This window comes from Sinohyriopsis cumingii, chromosome 1 (genome assembly GCF_028554795.1).
Source record: "Sinohyriopsis cumingii isolate HCF-2022 chromosome 1, ASM2855479v2, whole genome shotgun sequence".
NCBI classification, from domain to species: Eukaryota; Metazoa; Mollusca; class Bivalvia; order Unionida; family Unionidae; genus Sinohyriopsis; species Sinohyriopsis cumingii.
Window position 1 is genome coordinate 139,273,887 of NC_142961.1, and position 19,199 is coordinate 139,293,085.

A 19,199-nucleotide genomic window follows, 5' to 3' on the forward strand; every position below is an offset into this window, starting at 1 on the left:
CGCCCAAGTAGGTCAATCCGGCTCTGGATAATTCTTCGTGGTTAGGTCATCCCAGATATTTAAGCCGCTTTCCTTGAAACGTTTGGAAACGACTTTCAAAGTCGCAGTATTCAGACAAATGCCCAGTGAACGAATATTCTTCTTTCACTGGTTCGTTTCGATGAAGGTACGGCCAAACCTGAAATAGTTTGCTCAGGCATGGATGACATCCATAGGATGTTAGCTGCATGGTTTCACGTTGAGGGTGAAAACCAGTAAAGGGTCCACGATTTCGAGTGGCATCGCTTTCGCATCCGTTGGGTTTGATACGCACATCATCCCTTTCCATGGTATGTGTAGTAGTATTAGTAGTCGTCGTCGTCGTCGTAGCGATGTTCCCATGATGTTGTGCTGAATCGCTGTGGTCATAGCGTATGGCATCTCTGCAATCGCGATGCATAGCATCGCACTCCACTTGAGAATGATTGAACTTGAATTGTGTCTGTTTGAAAGGACTCATCTTTCTCGCTTGACGTTTGTAGTCACAATGAGCTGTTGGTCTTGGAAGTATTACCCTTTTTATACTAGTGGCAATCAAGTCTTTAGCTTGTAAGTATTTGCTTTCTTATGCAAATGTTTGGAAGTCTTCCTTTCGTCTTACTTTACAACGGTACTACATTCTCTAAGGTACAGTCAGAAATGTACCGCAGTGTGATGGATGGAAAGACCATAGAATGGTAAGGACATTGCAGAGGCCATCGAGTATGATCCAGAATAGCTGAATCTTTATTGATACACTGATCTATACACAACGTCAGACCACAACTGAAACATTACATTGTATCCCAATCCAGTCTCAGGTCCCAATTAGACAAATCCTGTTCTATCTAAAATATTCGGAGTAGGTAATCTTTCCCTATCATTTGGCCATTTTTTTAAACGTTTCCATTCGACTGGCAACAATCACAATATTCACTCAAGAAGACAGGAAAATTGTATGTTTGTACTTGGAGTTCGCAGTGGGTCTCTCACTCGATTCTTGCTGTGTCGAAGTCATCATTCTTGTTGGTGGCTATCGTCATGGAACCATTTTTTTATACCAGTGTGTCCGTAAGGTACAGTGAAGTGGTTGGGAAGCCGAACTCACTTCTGGTACACAATTTGATACAAATCTTCCAAAGATCGTCTGACGATTTTTTGTGTGTCTGAACGTACAATCTTGTGAGATTCATAGTTCGTCACTTTAAAATGTAGATCCTCTTCAGATTTCAAGGCTTCTGTCAATACCCCAAAATTCACCACTTGACTTGTGCGATAATTTAGAGTTAATCCTTCCACTTTACACTCCATGCGCACTTCTCCTCGTTAGTCCCAGTATTCGTAACCATACTGTTTGGGACCGCCACTAGCAATCTTGTCGTCGAGTTGCTCGTCCGTCCAGGCTCCTAAACGGACTCCTTCAATCTCAGGGTGACGGTGACCAAGGCAATCGATATAGATGCATCTGTCCATGCGTCAAGGCGCGTTCTTCCTGGGTGTTCTGATAAGGTCGGTCTTGGTTGCACGTTTCGGCACAAGTTCGGCACAAGGGAAACATCAGTTTTCCCTGGCAATGGTGAGGTAAAACGGAATGGTACAAGTCGGTGGGAGGCAAGACTTTGCATTTAATCAATTTTTCGTACTGTCGAATGTTTTCCACGTCGATGTATTATGTCAGCAATTGTGGGTGCCCTGCAGGAAAGTGACAATATTTTCGCACATAAGGATACAGCGAACACACGTCCAAGTATTTGATTTCTTCTCCTTTCACCTCGATGGCGTGGTACAGCAAACAGGTGGCATTCGTCCGTCCTCCATACAAACTGTCCCGTGGGTTCAGAGGTTCACCCAAATTGTAACTTTCTGCGATGCGCTTAAATTTGGGATCGGTTTTCAAACTTTGATCGTACTCGTGTTCCAACATTTCTACCACTTGGTATTCTTGCTGTTCTAACTTTTGGTGTCCCTGACAAGTGTCCTTACAAGTCTTCCGTGGTATGTTGTAAAACTGAGCTTGGGTATACCGTTGAGGGTAGCAGATGGGACATCTGTGAAATAAGCAACTGTTTAACTCGTGCACGATCTTAGAGTTTTCTAAGTCCCAACCATCCACCTAATAAGTTCCTATGGTCTTTTCACTTCCTCCGTGTCTGGTGTGTTGGATCCATTTGTATTCCTTGTCGCGCAAGTAATATAGCCAGCGTAGAGCTTTGACAGAATATTAACGTTTGGCAAAATTGGTAGTTTGAGGGCGAATGACAGCCAGGGTCTTCTCCGGCATGAATCTTTTGAGGTACATTAAGGAACACGCCTTGGCAATGGTACAGGCTTTCTTCGAAGGATCGATCCCTCCGTGCTGCGTGAACAATTCTCGAAATTTTCCACATCATCGCCGTAAAATGTAAACGGCGGAAGGACAATACTTTAGCATTGCTTCCTGAAAGTCGCAGGGACGTGAGTTTGGTGCCAAGCATAGAAAGCTTCTCGTTGTTCGATACACATGTTGTCGGGGTCGGTAGTAATAGTGGTCATCAGGCAGATGGGGTTGAACGGTATTTTGACTGGCTTCGGTATTTAAAAAGCGCGGAAATAGCCTTTGACCATTTCTGTCATTCCAAATATTTTAGGCATTTTTCTCAAAGGCATGACTAAGTCCCTCATCGAATCTTTAAACTGCACTTGTCCCACTTGTATGGAAATGAACTTGGCTTCGTTCAAAGTGACTCTAGGACATTCGGTGCTTTGTTCCGTATAGTATTTAAGAAGGAACTGTCTATCGTATCCCGAAAAATTGTGAGCCATCCCTGTGGCATAGCGATTGCAATCTCCGTAACGTTCGATGTCCTTTTGACACACAGAGAATATACCAGAAATAAAAATATAAGTGTTTCTTGCCTTTTGATTTTTATAACCATAAGGATCTACACTATGCTCTCACACGCGTACATCATGGGAAAAAAAGGGGTTTGAGTTTTATTTGACTTTGACAAACGTTGAGTAGTCTTTTTTCGAGAGAGGGGAGTGGCCCTAAAAAGGACCGTTGAGTATTTGTTTGCTTTTTGTTTTAAAAAAAAAGAAAAACTCAGGAACTATAAGTAATGCGCTTTAACTGCCTTATTCCTTTGCCTCGGCGGAGACCTACTTCTGAATCTGCTACTGTCGATGATTTGGTAGAAATCACTAGTGATGGTATCTCAGGCGTAGTGGTATTGTTGATGGGGTTGAACTGTTTGGTCCGGGAAGGTCTTTTTCTCTTGGGACTATTAAAGAAGTCTGATACATTTGTTTCAGACTCCTTAACTCTGGAAAAATGTCTAAGAGTGCCGTGACCGTTTGACTTTCACTGTCCTCCTTCTCTCCTAGACCTTGTTTCTTCTCTGCTTATTCTTATTCCTATCGTTTTCTTCTTGCCTCTTCTTCCTCACGCTGTTGCTGTTGAATGATAAAAGCTTGTTCTTCTTCCTTCTGCTGGTACGAAAATTTCTCCAATTTTTCATTCTGCCTCTGTTTAAAGTCCTCGACGTACGGCAAGGAAGGAGAAAGCGAAGAAATTTTTTTGAAGATACAAAATCCGCTATATCCCAAATAAAATCGTTCTCTTCTGGAAGTATGACTGTGGTTCTTTTAGTAGCCGCTGATATGTCATCACTCGTCGTCTCCACTGCCGGTGCACCCCAATTCATTGTCTTCGTAGTTGCCGTCATGTTCTAACTCTGTCACCTTGATTCACTGCGCACAGACGTTAACGCACCTAAACAGAGAATGTGACGTCGCAGGTAGCTCTCTTCGGATTTGAAGACAAACTCCGCACTGTGACATAATTTTGTAACGCGTGTTAGAATTGGTGAGAAAAAAACTCGATCCGCGATCAGCTCTTTCACTATAAATAACAACGGATCAACTCATTGCATTCACCTGTTCTCGTCACAAGATGTGGACTAACGTAGAATCCCCTACCTTCCTATCGTCGATGCTCTTCAACCCGGACCATCCCATATATGTCAAATCATCATAGACTATCAAGATTACAGACACGGTTCTTTGGAAAGGAAAGATATATGCGGAGAGGCAAGGCTGCCTGAAGAAAGTCTTAATCTACGTCTATATGTCGGACGAAGGCTGTGGAATAGAAGAAGACCTGTGCGATGCACTCTACGTTAACTGAGTGGTGTTAAAATAGAAACAAAGGCCATTTTCAGTACTCCTAAACTGTTTGGAAAAGATGCCCATTCTCTCTTGCCTAAAACTTTTTTAGCCAATTGTATGGTTGTTTGTTTGATTGATTTATCTCGATCTATTTATGTATGTCTATGCTTCTATAACCACGTCTCTATGTCTATGTCTCTATTTGTCCTTAGAGTAACGCGTATTCAGGTCAGCGCTTGCAACACTGTTCCGCTCGAATGAGGTCATCCCCTTGCGACATTGTTGCCATTGTTTCCCCAGTATCCAGTACCGTGATGTCACCCCTCCCTTATTTCTTTTGTCGCTAGACAGTCCCAATACATTGTCGCTTTACATCCTTATGTTAAATTCCTCCTGTCGCCATAGCATCCCACCCATATTAAATTCTCCTTCTCATTTCTTTCTGGCCGTAAGTCAAATCCCTTGTTTTCCCCTGTTTCTAAGGACCCGATGATAACAGTCGTAAATTTTTCTCTAATCAATCAAGGACCACAAACACACACCATTAAATTCACAACTGACTTAGCTAAGCGAAATACTTTTGCATGCAAGATGTCTCTTTAGTGAACGAATGAAACATACTATAATAATTTTCCTCTAATTAATGCATGACCACTAATATCACAACTACACATTTACATCACAACTTCACAATTGCCTGCCTACCTCACAAATGCATTGTTTCTGCTTAATACATTTCCGTAATATAGCGCCGGTACTTAACTACCATAAAATACAAATCAGAACTCAAACACCAAATACCGGGAATTATTTTTCCTGTGCTAATTTAAGTCAGTCAAATCGCGATTTTAAGCCTTATTTCGCCTGTAACTCTACACGATATTTACCATCATAGTAAGAATAAAAGGCGTCTCCAGATAAAAGGACAGTCCCTTCTCGATCATTCAATTTTACGATTTACCAGTCTCTATCATGAATACTGCACATGGCATCACACAGTCAATCCACACAATTAGATTTTAATAGGGACTATTTGGCTTTAGGGACATTTATGGGGCTCTGGCCTGAGTTCACTAAAACTAAACCATGCCATCATACAAAATAAACTTTTGGTGTTTCATATTGAAGAGATCTTATCATGCATAGGCTTATTAATTAAAGGGATTGCAATAAAGTGGCAAATTTTTGTACACAAAGTTATTTTAAAAAAATGTGTTATTTTGCGGGACATTTTAAATTCTAAACCGTAATCTTGTCAATAAAATTATTGTAACCTAAGATTGGCATACAGATCTTTGTCGCACCGCTCCGGTGGTCTAGTGGTTAGAGCGTCAGTAGTAAATGGGGATACATTACGTACAATGGGAATTAGCATTACAGGGACCCCTGGGTCAGATTACGTACAATGGAAATTTAACATGGCGAAAAATCGTGGGTCAGATTACGTACAATGGGAATTAACATGGGAATAAATCGTGGGTCACTTTACGTACAAGGGAAATTTAACATGGCGAAAAATCGTGGGTCACTCTACGTACAAGGGGAATTTAACATGGGGAATAGAGTTTGGGCTTGTTTAGGGCCAAGGGGAATTGAATATGGGATTTTTTTTTTTTTTTTTAAATTTTTTTTAAAAAGGGGTAGGCAATGGAAAGGCTATCTCTTTTCGAGAAATATGGCTGGCCCTGAAAAGGGCCTTTGGGTTTTCTTCTTCTTCTGCTTCTAATTTCTTCTTTTTCTCCACCAAGTTCTTATTTTATCTCCAACACTCTTTCTCTTCTTCTCTTTCTTTTTCTCCTGCTCTTCTTTCTTCTTCTCTTCCTCCTCTTCTTTCTTCCTCTTCTCATTTTCTTCTTCTTTTTCAATCTTTTCGTTCCATTTGCTTATTCTTATTCTTTCCTCTTCATCCTCCTTCTCCTCCTTTATCTCTTTCATGACACCACTAATCTTGTCCTTTACCTTTTTTAAGTTATTAATTTCCATCTTTACACGATGGGGACTATAGGAATAATGGTCTTCAACCAGTCTTATTAACATCTGCTCCATCATTCCTAAGTTGTCTAAAACGTCTTGTAATGTTTGTATTTTGTCCATTTGGTTAGAAGCCATCTTCTTTTTTTATTCTTTGCAGAATGGTTCGAACGACGAATACTGTGGGTTCTTATACTTAAAGCGCGTACGTGAAGGAAAACATCCCCCTAAAACGTAAAATTGATCTTACCTAGATCATGACCAAACAACGCGCGGACATGAAGGAAAACATCCCCTACTTTTTCATTTCATATAATAAAACCCAAACTATACTTTCCCATTTCATATAATAAAAACCCAAACTATACTCTCCACATACGCTAAGAAACAATAAACAAAATCCATAATCTACTATCCTCACAATCGTACGTGAGCGCTTACAAAACCCAAACTATACTCTCCACATACGCTAAGAAACAATAAACAAAATCCATAATCTACTATCCACGCAATCGTACGTGAGCGCTTACATAACCCTAACTATACTCTTCACCTACGCTAAGAAACAATAAAGAAACCCATAATCTACTATTCCCACAAACATACCTTAGCTCTTACAAGCACCAACACACAAACACATACCCTCACACTATCTTAAAAAAGAGTTAGTGTTTATAATCACACTACTCTACCTACACACATTGGCAAATCGATCGTTATTTCTTTTCTAGAGTATTGGGTAGCCCTGAAAAGGGCTGGTTTTTTTTGAACTTCATGGACACCTGGTTAATGGTGGCACCTTCCAGGCCTGGCGCCACATAAACATCTTGTCCCCCAGTTACATTTTACCTTTTTGGGGGAGAGAGCAGAGGCAGGATATGTCGCTTCAGAATCCCAATTTTCGCTCTCTGGGATTCTGAAATTTCTTCTTCTTCTCTCCTTTTCCTCCTCCTCCTCCTCCTCTTCTTTGTATCTTCTCTCCTCCTCTTTGTATCTTCTTTCCTCTTCTTCTTTATATCTTCTCTCCTCCTCTTCTTTGTTTCTTCTTTCCTCCTCCTCTCTTATCCTTCCCTCCTCCACAATGGCTGCCGCGGCCAGTTCATTTAATATGCGCCTGGCATATTCCAGATGCACATGAAGTTCCAACAGTTTCTCCAGTCTCGTGTTCATTTTTGGTGTTGATCAATCAACAAGGGTAGCTGGACTGCTGAACGAGTTTCAATTTATAGTGAAAGCGCGGACGTGAAGGAAAACATCCCCTAAAAACATAAAATTGATCTTACCTACATCATGACCAAAAAACAACAACGCGCGGACCTAAAAGAAACACTCACTCACTTTTTATGCTACCCATCACTATTTTAAAATTTTTTATAAATCACTTCAATAGACTATCCACATACGCAAAGCAATCCAATCTAACCCCAAATTTACACCTCAAACACCAAAAAAAGACATCATTTTAATCTACTATCCATACCAACTTACTTAACCACTTACAAACACAAATACACACATACCCTCACATTTTTTTAAAAAAAGAGTTAGTGTTTATTTTCACACTACTCTACCTACACACATTGGCAAATCGATTGTTATTTCTTTTCTAGAGTATTGGGTAGCCCTGAAAAGGGCTGTTTTTTTTGTTTTGCTATGGCATTCTTTTTGAGTTTCTAAGAATGCGATGTCCTCTGAGGATAGACTTTCTGGCGATAGGTCTGCTTCTTCGGAAAGAGAAGAAGAACTCTTTGGTGTCGATACGACAATCGACAAAGCCTCTGTCAGCTTCAGGTTGCTGCTGCTCTTGTTGTTGTTGTTGCTGCTGTCTCTGAAGTCTGTACTTCTCTGTCCATTCTTCTTTTTCCCTGTTCATTTCTTCTCTGAAGAGCTCTTCTATCAGGTCTTCAGTGATTTTTAACATTCTCACATTCTCTATTTCTTCTGGCTTCGGTATCAGACTGTGTCTGACCCTATGCAAATTCACGTAGGCTTCGTTGAGTTTAGCTAGTTTGGAGCACATCTTCTTAGGAGGATGAGTCGACAATGGATGGTTAGACTGGAAACAACCCGGTTCTTAAAGTCAAAGCGCGGACGTGAAGGAAAACATCCCCCACACGGTTTTTGAGTCGCAACGTTTAGTGAGTGTCATGAGAGGGATAGTAAGAAATGAAAGAGCATCAATCCAACATTCTTATAGCTAAACAAAAGACAAAGGCATTTTTTTCAAAACACAACATTTTTTATTCAAAAATCACTTAACACTAAACAACAACTCTAACATTTTTTAACAACAATGCAACACTAAAAGTTTCTCCACTAGGTAAAGAGGGATAACAGTCTTCCATGGTTTCTAGTAATCTAGGATGACTTCTCTCAAACTGTTGATTTCTATGGTATTATCGAATTCTGCATACAGGATGACGTTCGCCGTTTCATCAGGGTCTCGGTCTTTAAACTGAATTTCCACACGAATCTGACCGGATTTTATAGGGTGGAAATGTCCCTCGTCGCTGCCTTGGTCTGGAGTGAAATCGAAAGCCCACAAAGCGTAGCCTCCTGCATAATCCTCGTACGTAATACCGTGACTGGTGTTGGTTCCTAACTGTCCGGTGGCTTCGTACAGGGACAAGTACGATCTCAAGTAATTCTTCTTGGTAAAGTCAGGTTCGAAAAGTCGGGTACACAAGGTCTTGCCATCGCGACTGACTTCGATTTTGGACACGCCAAAGTGTTGAAAGTAGAAAGGATTTTTTTCGGCAGCTCCGTTGAAGGCTGTATTCTCGACGATACCAACGATCAAACGTTTGGGTAACTGTCCTTGGAACAGATGATCTTCGATCATGGATCCCTGTCCCTTGGGAATGGTGAAGGTTTTCACTTCCACGCGTCGTATGGGATACTTGGCGGTCGTTCTGCTCAACGTCTGACTGATGTCGTTTCCCACTTTAGGTAACACTTCCACACGGCGTACGTAGAGTCTGGCTTCTAGGATTTTGGTTTTGTAACCGTCACTATCAGCCATCAAATGGAAAGCGGCACTGCTACGATTCAGTCTCAGGCGGACATCCACCCCGTTCAGCAAATACTTTTCTTGCAACCACATGTCCAAATGCAAACGATCCATCAGTTCTAAACTTGTGTCGGCTCCCGTGATTCTCTTTCTTCGTTCTACAAATCCATCATTGTTGTCTTTCTTTTCATCAGTTTCCAATATTTCAAACTTGGTAGGTTCGTCAGCTTCCCATACCACACAGGCATTGAGATGAGTGTTCTTGGCATCTATTCCGTACGTCAAGAGATTTTCCAGGTAGGCACGATAAGGGTAAGTATCCATGCTGCTACTGACCAGTTTGTTATTCAAATACAAGTCCACTCCACTGAACAAGGAATGCATGAAATTGTTGACGGGAGCTACTGCTTCATCGTCTATAGCACCTCCAGTCTTATCTAGAATTTTGACTTTCAGGTACAAGTAACTGCTATTCAGATCGATGTAATCTTCGGGCTGTCCTTTGATTTCAAACTCGATGGGAGCGGAATCGGTCAGTGAGGAGACGGGGTGAAATTCCACCCACTGGGATTCTTGCATCGTCATCATCGTGGGGGGCATGGCAAACAGATCCAGTTCCGTCTTGGAACAAGCGCAAGATTCTCGGTGCATCATTTTTTTGTCTCTTTTCTCAATAATCGAAAACGTCTAAGTCTCGAACGGTTCTTCTTTTCTTGGCCTTTCTCGCTTGAAGTCTGGTGAAAGGATGTTTTCTTCGTCGTCTCTTTCTGCCTTGTCCTTGCTGAATGCCTGACTCGGTAGCGTGCAGGGCATTTATAGGTGTTTCTCGTCGGCCTAAAATGTCTTTGCCCGTTTGCAGCAAGACATTTTTGCCTGCCCTCATGAAGGCTTCTCTAAGGTTTTGTTTGTCGATGATGACATTTTGGAGAAATTCTTTGCCTTGCGTCAGTGCCGCATCTTTCAAGGCGTGCAATCCGCGTGTCACCATCTGTTTCAACACTGGGGCCACCAAACGAAAGGCCGATTTTAACATGTCTCCTAAACCGTGTCCTCGCTGTCGAGCAACCCCTCGGTACACTGGATACATGACTTACTTACGAGTCGTGAGAGAACCGTTTTCGAAAATGGAGTTTCACCGTGACTTTTCCTTTGGTGAATGAAATATTTTGTCCCAGATCTCCTTTTATAGCAATGTTGACCGTGTCCAAATACGACTTGCTGACCGGCAAATAGTGAGGATGGACAAATTCGCGGTGGACGTGGTAAGTGTTTCCACCTTCCTCGTCAGCATCTGTGGCAGAATCCACTTTGAAAGGAATGACACGCAGTAACGGTACGGAGGTGTGTCCCACCACGTTGTACTCCACCACATCGGAATACACGAACATCAAATTCAGTCCTTGGTTCAGTTCTACCGGGGCACGAAATAACTTGCTAAAAGACTCGTTGTCGTAAACGATGGGTAATTCGTTTTTCTTGAGCATGGACTTTCTCATGTCCATGTCTCCGCCCAGCATGTCAAACAATTCAGGACAAAATAAAATGGACATGATTTTACTTCGTTCAAATTTCATCAAGAAGCGACGAGCTGCTTTGTGGTACTCCATGGTGACACTTTTGTTGACATGCTCCAAAGCTTTCAGAAACACGACATTAAACCTGGAGGCTATGGTGCTGACCAAATGTTGACCACTAAAATAATAGCCTGGGGGAATGAAGAAGTGATAGGTGGTGTACTTTTGTGTACGGATTTTCTTGTCATATTTGACATTGCTATCCATTCACTGTTGCATTTGCTCTTCATGAACTTCCACATCAAAAAAATTTTGATTGGGAAGGACATTGAGGACTTGGGTCGGGTGAATGATTTCTACTAAAGCCACTTCCCAATGGGCTTCGTAATCTAACTGGATGGCTTGAGGTAATTTGGCCGTGTAACAGCACAACGTGTTCTTCGGAAACACCTCCATGGAACTGTCACTGGGTAAAGTTAAGTAAAATTGGTTTTGGTGACTCATAATTCCAGAGTTCTGTGGCTGTCGGAGGGGTTAGTGGACGTCAGAGGCGTGTCTCCGCCCAAAATGGGGTTCTGGTTGTGATTGAAGTGGTGACTGGCACTGGCACTGGACACAAGGTACCCGGGGTTCCCGTTCGAGGTGAATTTCAGGGAGGGATTAGGAAGCAGGTAACCGATGCAACTGCTCAATAAAATGGTCCACAATTGTTTGTCTCCTTGTTGCAAACTCAAATTGGCAATGGCTGCCCCGATGACACAATACACCACGAAGATTTGGCAGAAAAAGACGATTTGCGTTTTAGGCACACGTTCTCCACACCACACCCACAAGGGTTGTTTTTGTAAATCTTGCACAGAAGAACTAGGTGAAGGAGGAGTGGTCGACGTAGCTGCGTCTGCTGTGTGAAAGGGCATGATGGTCACTTCTTTTTATAGTCGATGACTTGCGAAGCGTCGATCCAAGAATCGAAACTGGGTGGATATCCTTTCCAACGTACTTTGACTTCTTTGACACGTCGTTTGCCCACTTTACGGGTTCTGCGTTCGAGAATGCTTTCGATGTCGTACACGTCGTCTTCTTTTTTGGTGACACGTTGTAACTCGGGCAAACAGAACATTCCTTTGAGCACTTCTCCGTTCATGTCTTCCAATTTATAGACGGCAGGATGACGGCCATGCACTCGTCCAGTGACGCGAAACAATTCGGTCGTCCAGTTAGGTAAGTAACCTTTGTCGAAAATGCGTTTGGTTTTGCCAATGCGCACCCAATCTCCTACGGCCAACTCTCCACTTTTCTTGTGGACAGCCCTCGTCGGGGACGTACCAAACAGACGCTCAAACACCAGCACTTCGTTGTCGGGAGTCACGTCTTGCGGGGCACGTCCGATGCTTCGATGGTAAGATTGGTTGTACGCTTGCACCAGGTGCGGTAAGATGTCGATGTACTTCAGAGTGTGGTGATAGGTAAAATATTTCCACATGCGTTCTTTCAAAGTGCGTTGAAAACGTTCCACGATGCTGGCTTTGGTTTCAGGATTCTCGGTGGTAAAAAAATGAATGTCACGTTTCTTTAATTCTTTTTGGAAAGCTTGGTTCAGAAATTCGGTGCCTTTGTCCGTTTGCCATCGAAGAGGGTGACGACCGCTTTGTTTCAACACCCGTTGGAGGGCTCGCACTAACTCGCTGCTCGATTTGGAAGTCAAGGGCACGACCCAGGCAAATTTGGAAAAGACGTCGATGACACAAAACAAATATTTGTAGCCACGATTGTAGCTGGCCAAATGAGAGACATCGGCTAAATCGGCTTGCCATTGATGATCGATACCTTCCACTCGGGTGCGCCTTCTGGCAAACTTGCGTCGAATGGGTTTGTGCAAAGTGTAGGTAGCTTGTTCTTGTAACCATCGTTGCACTTGAGGTAAACGGAGACTTTTCAGTCGAGTTTTGGCAGCACGATAAAATTTTTGAACTCCTGCGTAACCTGCAGGATGCGAGGGATCGTAGTAAATGCTGGCTAAGACTTTTTCCATTTTTTGTGTTTGTGTGTTAATAAGGTACCCACTCTTGGAAGAGGCTACTCTTTTTCTCTTGGGGTATTTTCTTGGATTGCAATGCTTTGCGTGTGCGACCGGCAATAGGTGTTGAAGAGGAGGAGGAGGATGTCTGAGCGGGGGATATCGGTTCTTGTTTCACTTCTGTCTTCACTTCTGTCTTCACTTTCTTTTTCTCTTGTGAGGAAGAAGGGGTGGCCATCATCTTTTTAATCCATCCAATTCTGGAGGTAGGTGGTGTTGTTAACTTGCGTACTTTTTCGGGTGGAGTTTGAAACCCTTCTTCTTCTTCTCCTTCTTTTCCTTTTTCTGTCTTGGTCACTGGTACTGACGGTACTGGTACTGGTACTGGTGATGGTGCTGGACTTTTCATCAAGGTCTTAAAATCTTTCAGAGTGGGTAGAGCTGTTTCGTCTAAAGCTTTCTGGTGAAAGAGTTGCAATCGTTGCAAGAGTTGACTGTACTTTTGCGATTTTTCTGTTTCGGACAAATCTTGGCGGTCCATCAAGGACTGCAATTCGTGTTGTAACTGGGACATCTCGCTCAAATGGGGATTGGGAGGTAAATGCGGGGTGCGTTGTTCTTACCACCGATGGTATTCCATCCATCGTTTGTAAGGCACTAAAGTTAGTTTTCGTCCTTCCATGGGGTTGTCAGGGGTTAATTCTGAGATCTTGGGACTTCCGAAGGCCTTTTTATCTTGCTCCCACCAGTCCTCCCAACATGGTTCCCAAGACTCCTTTCAGTATGAGGCCTAACAAGAGGGGATGTTTGCTTAAGCATTGTTTCTGGTGTTTGGACAAAGGGATCGTGCCTTTCAAAACGTTCAAACAACATTCGCACACGGTATCGATGACCTCTTTGGAGGCCGTTTGAATGAGTTTTCTTCGTAGGGGTGGAGAAGCTTTGGACAGGACAGATAACATGTCCCCATGTTTGGCTAAACGTGGTGGCAGTCCTTTCCTTTTCTTTCCTTGGGGTTTTCTGGAGGGTGACATCTTTGCTTGTGGGTTCCGGGACATTCACCAAGCAGACACTAACGTCAATGACTTAACGCACACCCTTTTATCTTTTTTTTGGGACTATCGCTTTGTCATAAAGGTGACAATGTTTTTCCCAAAATCGCCAAGGAATCATCCCCTTTGTTGACGCCTCTTTTTCTTGGAACGACTGTGTCTTTTCTTAGGGTAATGTCGATGCTTGGCTAAGCGCTTTGTCGGATGACGCGTCTGCCTTTGTCTCTTTCTTTTGTGGCTTCTTGGAGGTGACATCTTTTACAAGTTCACTGATACCCCTACTTGGTCACAGGCCTTTTTATACTGGAACGCGTCGCCACTGATTGTCTTTACGTCGTATCATTTTGAGGACAGGCATGACACGTCGTGCAGGGGTACGTAACGGACTAAATCGAGCCAGTTCTTGCTTGGACAAATCCAGTAAACTTTGTAACATGCCCGATCTTTCTTGGACTTTGATTTTGGGAGAAGGTACTTTGTGAGCAGCAGCCACTGCCACTAAATTGGAGGGTCCTGCCACTGGGGAAGTTCTTTTGGGGGTCATCAACGGAGAAGTTCTTGGTGTGATCAACGTCTCCAAGTACTCTTCAGTTCCTGGTGTCATCAACGGAGAAGTGGACAAACGTGAGGATGCCGGAGACACAGTCACTGCCGTGGCAGGTCGTGGTTTACGAGTGTAAGGTTGCGTCCTAGCCGAAGTGCCTCTCTTGCGACTAGTTTTCTTCTGTGGACTTTTCTTTTTCTGGGGACTTTTTTTCTGTTTCTTTTTCTGGGGGCTTCTTTTCTTTTTCCGGGGTGGTGTCTGGTCAGAGGAGGGTCCTGCCACTGGAGAAGTTCTCCTTGGGGACCTGGTCTTTTTCTTCTTGGGGCTTCGTTGGACTTTTGTCTTGGGGATAACTTTGGGGGCATTAGGATTCCATCTTAAGAGTGAGCGAATGATGACCCCTCCTAGAGTACCGCTCCCTCCAGGTTTCAAAATGATTTGTTTTTTGGTTTGAGTGTCGATGCGGGGATCGGCCAGTTGGACCAAAGCGACTTTGTTTCGATCGAAAAAGCGTTTGGTTTGATGAGGAATCTGAATGATTCCTTGGAGTAATTGACGTGCCGTCACCGTGAACCATCGTAAGACTTCTTTGAAACTAGCTTCTAAGACACGAGCTCGTGTTTGTGGATCTTTTTCTCGACTGATGCCATACAAGGCACGAATCAATTTGACGGGAAGATGCGACTGAAGGGACGTCATGTTCGCACTGTGTGAGACAGACGAAAAAGGGTCTGAGGTTTTAATAGATTTTTTGATGGGGAGTGAAATGAAGTCGAGGACGGAGACGTGTACAGGACAGGCCCTCCGTCTTGGCACCAGTGGTGAAACAAGTGGGTACGAAATCGCAAATCCTCGGGAGTCGTAGGTTTCAAATCGACGAGTAAATAGGCGTGTGGCGTTTGAGTGGCATCGTCGTACGCCTGAGTCAGCCAAGGCGTTCCTAACTGTTTGGCTAAGACTTGCACTTGCGATTTATCTCGAGGGCTTTTAAACAAGACCACGTAATGCGCATTGAGACTGATGGTGCGATGGGCTTTACTTTGTTGAAACAAATTTTGGATGATGTAAACGACACTGGCATTACGGTGATGCCCTTTGCGCGTGAACCACAATTTAATTTCTTCTTCGTCTTCCCCTAACATGTCGTCGAAAATGACCAAATGGGTTTGACGGGAGTCAGAGACGATGCCGTCGTCTTCTTTAGGAATGCCTTCCACAAACACGATGGAATCGCCTTGACTTTCTCGCAAGAGGTTGTACGCCGATTGCCACTCTTTGTAACACCACACGATCCGTTGAGGGGGCCGATCGATCAAATGATGTTTATGTTCGATCAAACGTTTGACGAATTCGGTTTTGCCTGAACCGCTAGGTCCAGCAATGAGCATGTTAAAGGGATGGCGAAGATACAAAGCCTCCCAACTGGCACGATCTAAGTGTTCGTCGATGACTTTGACAGTAGAGGAAGAGGGAGCAGAGACAGCAGGGGTAGCCATGGCGTGAGGAATGTCACTTGTGACACGAAAAACAAACAAGACAAGAGTTTATATACTTTTTCAGAACACGTTTATTGAATGTTTTTTTCAAACATGAATACGAAAGACAAAAATACATAAAAGCCAAAGGCTTAAGTACAAGAATAAAAGGCACATGATAACCATGAACGTGGAATAAAAACAAGTGTCTGTACAACAACCACATGTTTTGGGTAAAGTTCTAACCAGTTCTATTGTAGGGGTAAGGTCACACAAGCAAGTGTCCTCCCGAAAGGGTCTTTGAGGCCTGTCCACGACAGTCCTGTCCTGGGTGACGGGTTCTTCTGGCACCGTCACTAACACAGGTTGAAAAGTAACTTTTTTCCTTGAATAACTCTCGTGCATACTGGGCCACCTCTTGTGTCCAAGCCTCAAAACCCTGGTCTCGGTGATGTCCAACATTTGACTCCTAACCAATCTGGTTTCTTCTTCGTCAACGACATGGTAAGTTACTTCAATGAACAATGAACTATCGATCTTGCCTAGGGTTCCTTTTCATATACAGACCAATACCGACGTGACCGTACGGCAACGTAAAGTGATTGGGAAGTCTCACTCGCTTCTGGTACACGATTTGATAGACTTTTTCCAAGGGTCGACTGACGATGTGGTGAGTGGGTAAACGTACAATCTTGTTCGGTTGATAGGTGGTCACTTTAAAGTTTCCATCCTCTCCCGATTGCAAGGCTTCTTTCAATACCCCAAAGTTGACCACTCGACTGGTACGATGATTCAGAGTCAGTCCTTTCACTTTGCATGTCGTGCGCACTTCTCCTTGTTTGTCCCGGTATTCGTAGCCGTAATTTTTGGGGCCACCACTGACGAAACTTAGAATCTTGTCGTCGGGATGCTCGTCTGTCCAGGCTCCTAAACGGTCTCCTTCGATGTCAGGGTGATGTTGAATCGGGTGATGGATGTAAATGCAACTGTCGGTGTCAAAGTACAGGACGCGTTCCCCTAACAGTTCTAAAGCTTCGTACAATTTTAAGCGAGCATGGGCTGTCACGTAAGCCGCAATGATGACATTTCCAAAAGGGTCGTCTTGTACAAAGTCCAAATCTTCTTCGTAATTGACCAAGATCAAATCCTCTCGAACGACGTCCACGTGTTTAATGTATTTGGTTTTGTCGTGAATCATCTGGAAGTAGCGGGAAGGTTCTGTCAAATATTCCGTCTTGGGTAAACACGGTCGTTGTGCCATTTTACCCCACAAGCAATTTAACATCACTTTGGCAAACGATCGCCTGCCTTCGTTTTTCTCGATGTGGTCTAAAGAGATGCCTTCTTGTGCGTAGTATTTCTCTTTGAATTGTATTTGGTCTTCGGGAGTGTGACACCAGGAAGGATAGCCGCTGGCTTCTTGTTTCAGTTTCAAAAAGGCATCCACGTAGTCGGCGAAAATGCCTTTCTGAGTAGGTCACCCTTGTGGTACTGTTGTGTCTTGGGAAAGTGGCAAATTTCGTACACTTCTAACAGTTGGTATCCCATGTCCAGAGCTTTGAACAATTCTACGCTGACCCAGGTTCCCTTCAAGGCCCGTTCTTCCTGGCTGTGATGACAAGGCTGATCTTGCTTGCACGTTTCGGCACAAGTACGGCACAAGGGAAACATCAGTTTGCCTTGACAATGGTGAGGTAAGACGGGATGGTACAGGTTCGTGGGAGGCAAAACTTTGCACTTGATCAAGCCTTCGTATTGTCGAATGTTTTTCAGGTCGATGTGTTCCGTCAGCAATTGCGGGTGCCCTACAGGAAAGCGACAATATTTGCACACGTAGGGATACAACGAACACACGTCCAAGTATTTGATTTCTTCTCCTTTCTCTTCGTCGGCTTGGTACAGCAAACAGGTGGCATTGGTCCTTCCTCCGTACAAACTATCCCTCGGGTTCAGCGGGTCCATGAACTGGTAACTTTCCACGAGGCGTTTAAACTCGGGATCGGTTTTCATATGGTGATCGTACTCGTGTTCCCACATTTCCACCACTTGGTATCCTTCCTGTTCTAACTTTAGGCGTCGCTGACAAGTGTCCTGGTACAGGTCTTCCATGGTCCGTTGTAAAAACTGATTTTTAGTGTCACGGTCAGGGTAGCAGACGGGACATCCGTGAAATAAGCAACCGTTAAACTCGTACACGATCTTGGGGTTTTCTAAGTCCCAGCCATCGACCGAATACGTTCCGATGGTCTTTTCGCCTCCTCCGTTGCGGGCATGCTGAATCCATTTGTCTTCCTTGTCGCACAAGTAATGTAACCAGCGTAGGGCTTTGACCGAGTATTGACGTTTGACAAAGTGGGTCGTTTGAGGACTGATGACAGCCACGGTGTTTTCAGGCATGAATCGTTGGCGGTACACTAAGGAACACGCTTTGGCAATGGTGCAAGCTTCTTTCAAAGGATCGACCCCTCCGTGTTCCATGAACAGTTCTCGAAATTTTCCACAGCAACGTCGTAAAATGTCCACGTCGGAACGACAATACTTTAGCATTTCTTCGTGAAAGTCGAAAGGGTCCGAGGCGTGAGCCTGGTACCAAGCGTAGAAAGCTTCTCGTTGTTCGGTACGCATGTTGTCGGGGTCGTAATAGTGAGCCTCAGGCAAATGGGGTAGAACGGCATGTTGATTGGCTTCCGTATTGAAAAAGTGTGGAAAGTACCCTTTAGCCATTTCTGTCGTTCCAAACGTTTTAGGCATTCGGCTCAAAGGCATGGCCAAGTAACTCATCGAATCTTTAAACTGTACTTGTCCCACTTGCATCAAAATGATTTTGGCTTCGTTCAAAGTCACTTTAGGACGTTCGGTGCCTTGTTCCGTATAGTATCTGAGAAGAAACTGTCCATCGTATCCGGAGAAATTGTGAGCCATCACCGTGGCATGACGATGACAATCTCCGTAACGTTCGATGTCCTCTTGGCTCCACGTCTTGTCGATGGGGTCTAAGACCCATTGGGCAAAATCGGCTAACGTGTTTGGTCCCCGAAAGATTTTTGCACGTCCTCCAGGAATCTTGCTGCAGTGAGGGCAATGACTGAAGATAGGTTCTTGAATGCACTTCTCGCACGCTCGATGAGCCACGCAGAAATTAGGAATGTGAATGCCGGTCTCTTGCATGCATTCGAAATCGAAAAAGATGAAATTGCCTTTCTTCTTGTGACCGTCCTCTTTCTGTGGTGGGGGTTGGTATTTTTGCACGTAGCATTGGTGTTCCAAGTCCACGATGTGATGACAAATGTGACATTTTTTTTTCCTGAATATACGTGTGCCTTGGTACTATTGGTACGTATGCCTTGTCTACACGTAGGGCACAATCTCAAGAGTTGACAAGCACATTTCTGCTGTGAACCTTGCGTCTTCAGATGTTGCTGGTAACAGGTAGGACTGACAAACGTGCGCAA